The sequence below is a fragment of the Diceros bicornis genome, chromosome 38 (genome assembly GCF_020826845.1).
Source record: "Diceros bicornis minor isolate mBicDic1 chromosome 38, mDicBic1.mat.cur, whole genome shotgun sequence".
Taxonomy (NCBI): Eukaryota; Metazoa; Chordata; class Mammalia; order Perissodactyla; family Rhinocerotidae; genus Diceros; species Diceros bicornis.
The window spans coordinates 32,210,207-32,218,292 of NC_080777.1; the positions used below are offsets into that span (position 1 = coordinate 32,210,207).

The following is an 8,086-nucleotide window of genomic DNA, read 5'->3' on the forward strand; positions in this document are numbered from 1 at the left end:
ATCTCCATTTGTGGCTGTTAAGGAGCGTGAGAAGAAGCCTAACCTCACGGCCTTCCCTCCTAAGCTGGTGGTGGAGCAGTTGACCGTGATGGATGCGGTGAGCAGCTGGGCTCTCAGGGCAGGGTGGAACAGGCCTTCCCTCTGCCATCATTGCCCCAGACCTGATCCAGACTCCTATGATCTGGGCCCGAATCCTGGCTCCACCCCTTTACCAACCATACGACCTGGGCAACTTTCTGAACCCCAAACATTTGCTGTCCACCTGCAGACCGTAGAGGTGGACACTAACAGGACCTGCTGCACAGAGTGGCTGTGACGGCTCCATGAAGTAGAAGAGACGGAAGGGTGAGCAGGGCCTGGCACATCAGTGGTGGAGGGGAACTCACTGTGTGCAGCCAGGTCCCTGTTGGCCCAACCGTCTGCTCAAGAGGCTCAACAGCCTCAGGACTTATTAGACGCCTGATGTGTACTTCACTATGAGGGAGACAGACAAGGCCCGTGGGTGTAGCTGCCACAGGGTAATGTGCATCTGAATGTGGAGTGGGACCAGAGGGGGGATCAGGGTGTTGGAAGATGCCCCCTTGGGAGAAGCCGAGCTGAGCCACCGTCTGGAGCTTGGAGTTAGCCAGGATGGGCTGGATGCAAATGCCCCTCTCCCTTCCCTGCCAGTATTGGGTCCTGGGTCATCCTGTGCTGGGTGTCCTCGGTGGACAGAGAAGAAAAGCCAGGGACTCTCACAAGGCTCAGGCCACATCCTGAGCTTCCTGAGCTCCAGCTCTAAATTGTGACCCCTGTGTGGGACTTTGGGGGCTGGGGACACAGAGCTAGGGTGTGGCAATGCTGGGTGACACTCCCCCTGTTCCCCAGGAGCTCTTCCAGAAGGTGGTGCCCTCTCAGTGCCTGGGCTCCACCTGGGGCAAGAGGAACAAGCCCGGCCATGAGCACCTGGCACCCACCGTCCGGGCCACTCTCGACCACTTCAGAAGGGTAGCCAGCCTCGTCATCACCACCTACCTTGGGGACCCGAGCATGATGGCCCAGGACAGGGTGAGGGTGGTGGAGTGCTGGATCCAGGTGGCCCAGGTGTGCTGTGGCAGGCCCAGTGGAGCCCCTCTCTGGAGCCTTAGGAACTGCCTCCACCTTTATCAGCTCCCAGGATTGAAGTGTGTGGTCTGAGCCCCTGCAAGTCCCTAGGCCCTTCCTGCCAGGGGCACGCTGAACTTGACTCCAGGTCCTAGTGCGAGGATGCTCACTTCCTACCTGGCTCTCTCCCTGGGTTGAGCTAAAATCCTCCTCCCTGTGAGTGTTACACTTTGGGTCCTAAATGTACCCTTCTGGGACTCCCTGAGCATCTGTCTCATCCAAGAGAGGAGATTTAAATAGAAGGGGACTGAAACTAGAGCAAGCAGGGCTCCAGCGCCCCACCTCACAACTCATTCCCTTCCCTTCCCCAGGAGTGGGAGAGCCTGAAGAACTCCTCTCTCTGCACTGTCATCTCTGTTCTGCAGAAAACATCCATATGCCACCTGAAGAACACATGGGGGAAGTTTCCTGGTGGGTAGGCCTCTCTCCATAGGAGGACCAGGGTGGATGGGGGATTTCCTGTATGTCTGCCATTGGCCCTTCAGTCAGGTGGGAACTCCTGGGAGGCAGCAAATGCTTGGGACAGGGCCTGGGCCTCGGCGGTGGGTCTCTAAGTCTTCCGGTGTGCTTAGTGCACCAATTCTGCTTCAGGACTCGGTTTCCCTAAATACCAGGTACTGGATTGAGCCACATTGGAGATTTTCAAGTGTTTATAGCAACAGAACTCTATGCCCAGTTGAAACTCAAAGTGGTCAAAAGAGAGCTGCTCTGTATAGCTGGGAAATGGATACCCCAGTGACCAACAGGAGAGCCCTCTCCCAGTCCCACGAGACCTTAGCGCTCAGAGGAGCCCAGTGAGAACACTCCTCCAGGAAGTTTGAAACGCCCAGGTTGTCAAAGAAAAGGATTTGCACTTAGACCCCTCACATTATCCCTAAATTTATCCTTCCCTCTTTCCCCTCCCCTCAGGGAGAGCTCTGAAAAACTTAAGGAGCGCTATAGCCAAGACGAGTCTTTGAGCAGAGAACTGATGACCAAGGTAGAGTGGAGGCTGGGGTCTGGAAAGAGAGGAGGGGCGGGGGAGGAGAGGGACTGGGTAGGCTGTGGTTTTGATAGTTTCTCACTTGAACTTTCTCTGAAACGTTCCCATCTATCTTGTCCAGGTTAACAAGCAGAGGGATCTGTTCTGCCCATGGGCAGGTGGGGTGCCATTTTTGGGTAGGAGGCCTTGGTCATGGGACACAGTGGTGTTGGCTGGGCTGTTCCAGGAGGAGTTGCTGAGCTGGCGCCATCAGCAGGTCTCTGGCTTCCATGCACATCCATCCTGCTGGATGTAGCTTTTTCCAGGCTGTTGGGTGGTTGGCGTGGGTTTAGCCCTCAGCCTAAACCTGTCCTCAGGAAGCCAGGACCCTGCCGCTCCTTCTATCTTCACCATGTCTCCAAGGGGAGGGCACCTTGCCTGCCCCAGGGACGGGCACAGCAGGGGATTCCCCTGGCCCAGGTGGACAAAGAGGCTGCTCATCCTTGGATCTGAACGGCTGGACCAGAGACAGATGTGTGTGCATTGTGGGACTCCCCACTGGACCCCTAGAGCAGTCACTCGAGTCAACCACAGGAGTCTCACCTGAGTGCCTGGTTGGCAATGACTTAGGTCCCAGGTGGCTTATGAGTAGCGTCTAGGCAACTGATGGATTCTTAGTGGATCCTGCTGAAAGGACGTTAGGAGCTTCATGTAAACGGGGAAGCAAAGCGTCCTGTCACCCCCTTGCTGTTGATCAGAGGTGGCACCTTGTGGGTCCAGTTCCTGAGTGGATAAAGAAAGAGTTCAGTGCAGGCGAATATCCTGAGTGGTTCTTTGGGGAGGAGAAGGGTTTGGCATTGCCTCAGTCCCAGCCTGGGGGTGAGACACTCCACGGGGACTGGGGCAGGCAGGAGCCACTCAACCAGACTCCCAAGACACCCCATCCTCTCCATCCACGGCTCGGCCCAGGGCCAAGCTTTGAGAGATCAGGGGACAGGACTGTTGTCAGTGGTGGGGCTGGGGGTTAGGCGAGGATGTTGGAACAGGGCCTCTGGCTGAGAGGGGCAAGCGGCCTCTCCTCTGTGGGCCCCTGAGCAACTCACTGCCCCTATTTGGCCTCTGTCTCCCCATCAAGGAAATGGAGGTATGGTGATTGTGTGGTGCAGGCCTCACAGGGGGGTGAAGAGGTAAGAGGGAGGAAAGGAATGTGGGAGCTTTCTGCCTGCTCCACCTGGAGGGGCGAGGGCGAGAACAATGATGACAGTCATGCGACAGTGAGTCCTCAGGAGAACCTGTGAGGTAGCTGGAGTTCTCACACTTTCCAGATGAGGAAACAGGCTCGGGGAGGCCAGGCCACAAGTCCAAGCTCATACCCAGAGTTAGAGTTGGAGCTGGGCTTGTTCTGGAATCACAAGACCTTGCAGGGTGGAGTAGCATTGGTACCAGTTTACTCGAGTCAGATGTCCAGGGTCGGAGGCCAGTGGTGCTGGAGAGAAATGGGGTGAGGGGACTATGGCCTCACTGGCACTGTCCTCGACCCTGGCAGGAGGGGCCTTCCACGTTTGCCCCCTGGAGAGCAACCCTCAGAGAGTGCAGGAGAAGCAGCAGCAGCAGCAGCAGCAGGTGAGTGTGCCTGTGGGGGAGGGGCTCTGCGCTCCCAACTGGAGGCCTCAAATCAAGAGGGGAGGGCCCTTCCTCTTGGTGCCACAGTGTCCGAATCCCCCAGTAGAAGTGACCAGGAGGAGGGCCTGGAAGAGCTGGTGCAGGATGGGTTTGTTGTGGGGAGGTCCAGGGACCGCACACCCTGTGATTTGCCAGAAGCCAGCCCTGGGAGGTGAGGAGGAGGAGTGTGGTGTTCTTGGGGTGTGAAGGGAGGAGGAATTGAGGGGAGACTGCTGAGGGTCCTAGGCTGCTCCCCGTGGGAACCCTTGGGTGGGCCAGGATGCTGAGGACTTTTCAGGGGAGGGTATGCAGGGGGTCGACTTGAGAGCAAGGGCTCATCCCACCTGCACCCCGATGTCACAGAGTGTCATCCCCTATCTTGGCATTTTCCTCGGCGACCTGCTGATGCTGCACCTGGCGATGGGTGATTATCTTGAAGTGGATGAATCTGAGGACCAGGCAGGGAGGACCAGGATCCTGAGCCTTGGGATGCGAAAGCCCCCGAACTGAGCTCTGAGCTCTCAGCACTTGACACATCTCCTCTCCTGAGAGCCTCCCAGCCGCCCCTGGGAGCTGGGGCATCAGGCCCATCTTAGGGATGAGTGAACAGAGGCTCTGCCTGAGACATCCATTCCGGTTCTCCAGGCTGGGGAAGCTCAGAGCTGCTTGATGGCACAGCTGCATGAGGTTTTATCTGAGCTGGACTCAGCCTCTCCCTCCCATGCTTCCCATGGAGGGAGAGAGAAGTTGGGACCCCCAAGTCAGGCAACACATAAGTTGCTGAGCAGTCCCCTCTGCCTGAGGCCTCAGCCTCCAAGTCTGTCATCAGAGAGGGTTGTGCTGCCAGGTCCCTCAGCCTCACCCCCATGGCCTCCTTCTCTGGAGCCCAGAGCCCGGCCTAGTTCCAAATCCTGTTTTCTGTGCATGCTCGGCCACCTCTGGGGACCTGGCAGTCGTGCACCATGAGAAGGGGTGGACATAGGGGGCTAGTCAGGCTAGGGGGCTCTGTCTGATGGACTCTGGCTCTCTGCCTTCCAGGGGAATGAGATCAACCTTGAGAAGAGGACTGAGGTGAGCACCTGTGGCACTCCCTGCAGGGGAGGGGAAGGAGGTGGAAACCAGAGACCCTCTGGGCAGAACAGTTTCTGGCTCCACCCCCTGTATCTTACATTGAATGGAACAGTTTGATAACAGAGAAGTGGGAGACCCATCCAGTTGGCGCGTGGGTTGAGGTGAGGATGGCATCGAGGAAAACATCCTGGAGTAGGGGCTGATTATTCCCATTCTGAGAACAGGTAGAGCCTTGATGGAACTGGAGTGAAGGAGGGTTCCCAGGACTCGTCCCCTGCCCCACTCCTCACCCCCTACAAGTCCCCTGCAGCATCCCCCACCCAGGCCCTGTCTGTATCCTCTCCTTCCCTCTGGTCCCAGGAATAATACCGAGTCATGAGGGAGATCCTGCTGCTCCAGGTCACCGCAAAGAATTATACCAAGACCCCGAGGAGTGATTTGGGGCCTGGTTCCAGGACATGGAGTTGCTCAACGAGAATGATAGGTGAGGCCGTACAGGAGTTGGGTGAGGGCAGGGGTGGATTCTCCCTGTTGGCCAGTGCAGAGAGCCTGTCTCCGTGGCCCCCTGGTCAGCCCCAGAACTTATTGCATGACCACCCCAGGGCACCCAGACTCCAGCTGCTGAGGTTTCTTTTGACCAAATTTTAGGAACTTTTAGTTTTCTAGTTCAATCTCTGGAATTGCATCAGCTCTAAGTGGGGAAACCAATGTAAAAAGATCAAAACGTGCAGGTGGAGAGGACAAGGCCCGAGGAAGATCATTTGAAAATGGACTAAAGGCAGGCAGGACTTTCCCTCCTGAGACCCTTCTAGGGGCTCCGTGTTCACCCCTGACCTAGATTTGAATCCTGCTGGGATCCTTGTACAGGACTCTGAATTCCTTTTCCTGCTTGATTTGTATCCAGGAGGAACGATTTCTGATGCAGCTTTTAAGGCTACTGCTGGGCCTCGTTACATAAACATGACTGCTCCCTGTGGACTAGGATTTTCAGCACCCCTGCCTTCCTTATGCCATTCCCTTTAGGACAGAAATTCCCTAGAAGGCCCCCAGCCTCCTCCCTGGCTTGGCCAGATGGATCCCGAGCGAGCTCTGCTTTGCCAGGATAAGGGACCATAATCCTGGCGAGTCAGTGACCCCACATTGTCCCTTGCTGTCCAAGGTGAATTCTGAGCCCGTGTCCTTCTGAGGTCCATGGCCTTGGCCAATCCTCCAGTTTACACACTCAGTGTTGGTGTTCCGAACTCGTCCAAATGGGGCAATTGGGCCCAAGCCAATAAAGTGTGTCACCCCTGGGTGGCTGTGTTTTTTTCCCCAGTCTTGTGCTGTGGTTACATTACAACAACCTGCTGGGGTGTGAACCCTGTTTGGAGCTTTGAAAGATGAGACATGACAGGGGTGTTGGGGTGTCCAGCAGGGAATGCCACAGAACTGATGATCTGTGGACGTACATGAACACAGCCTTACCAATTAAAATACTGAAATGTTCCCCATCTGGTGGTGAATAGACATTGCTCTGAGCTCACACCGAGAACCCGTCCCATGACTAGGAGCTTTCAGTGGGTTACCAAGTGGCATCTTGAACCTCTTCCCTTGGGAACACCCTGTAAGACAAGGGACAGATGAATCGCTTGGCACTTGTGAGCTATCCCCTCCTTTCTTATGGCTGCAAGTGTCACCCAGACACACAGGCTGGACTCTGCCACGGAAGCCTTCTCAGGACAGCCAGAAGCTGAGGGTGAATCCTGGTTCTCGGCATCCCAGGCCCTTCCTGACCCGGCATAGCCACCCAGGAAAGTGATTTGGTAATGGAAAGACTGGGAAGGCCGTACTTTCCCTTGAAAGAGAAAGAGAAGTGCCAACTGTGAAAGCTTGATCCCTCAAATAGACAATTAAATCCCAACAAGCAGTGGGTTCATGTCAGATTACTGACGCTGAAAAGGCCTCTTTTGATAATAGCACGATCCCCCAACTGCCATGTCCATCTTCATGAATCAAATTTCCAACACATATGGATCTAAAAAACTGAGGGAAATCTGGTATTTCCTTAGATGCAACTCTGAATTAGCATGCAACAAAGAACATAAAAATGGAGACCTAGAAGTAAATATCTAATTTGAGTACATAGACATCAAAGTGCTTTTGAAACAATATTTTGGAATCTATTGGAATATTACACAAAAAGAATAATCCACTTTAAGTAGATTTTACTGTGACTGTGAGGGGAAAAACTGAATCATCTCGTGACGTTGATAACTCGCTGCTGACTTGAAAGTACAAATAAATAATGTACATAGTCAGGGAAAATGGGAGAATGGCATGAAAAAGGAAGATCTCCTTGTTCTCTTCACCTGAAACCCAACCTCTCACCTCAGAAAGAAACTGCTGTCTATATTTTCTATATCATGCAGTGGCGTTTCATAAAAGAAACGTATTGGTATGTTTTAAAGTTTCAAGAGCTCAAAGCAAGGAAACATTAGGGACGCTGCCAAGGGACCTCACTGAGGTGCCTGCTCCATTGCCTCTGCTGTCAGGACGGCCTTCTTGACCCCTCACTTTCTCTGCCTCGATAGCAAATCTGTCCACCATCAGCGCTACCACCAGTCTCTCTCCTGTGCTCCTCACTGCCCTTTCCTCCTTCCTGATACATTCCTCAGTCACCAGAAGTTGTTGGCAGTGGAGCTGTGGAATGCCCAGATCAGCTCCTGGAGTCATCCCTGCCAAATCTGAAGACCAGCAGGAGTGGGCATGGGACCTGGAGTGCAGACCACCTGGGAGCACACCTGGAAGGGATTCACCTGTGTGACTAGGTGCAAGTTTTTGCAACACTTTGGCAAGATTGAAAGGACTTACTAGTTGTGCTGCACTGCTGCAGGCCTGGAGTCCTTGTGGTCTCTCGGGCCAGCAGACCTGGTGGGGCTGGTCCAAGGTGTCCTCCTAGAGACCCTTCATTGCCAGGATGGGATGGGATTCTAGTCACCGGCCTCTTGAATATGTCACTGGACATCCTCAAAGGGATGGAGATGCTTAAACCAGGCTTTGGTTTGGACTAGTTCCCACAGTTACGCTGCTTCCTCTGTGAAGACATGACTATCATCCTTCTTTTCCTTTTACCCTACAAAAATAAATCATGAAATTGGGTCAAATGATAAAGGAAGCCTGCCTTTTTAGGACAATTATCCTGGCTGTTTTGTACTTCCACCCTCCCTCTATCTGGGGATCTGACCTGTGTCCTGGGATGTCATCAGGCAG

General features: G+C 54.2%; 1 long non-coding RNA gene across 1 annotated transcript; it reads left to right on the forward strand.

Moving 5' to 3' along the window:
- Nucleotides 1–2,847: 2,847 nt before the first annotated feature.
- LOC131399524 (uncharacterized) lies at nt 2,848–5,797 on the forward strand. The gene is made up of 3 exons (XR_009217158.1): nt 2,848–3,727; nt 4,805–4,837; nt 5,198–5,797. It is a non-coding gene; the product is annotated as an uncharacterized LOC131399524 (long non-coding RNA).
- The last annotated feature ends 2,289 nt before the right edge of the window (nt 5,798–8,086 follow it).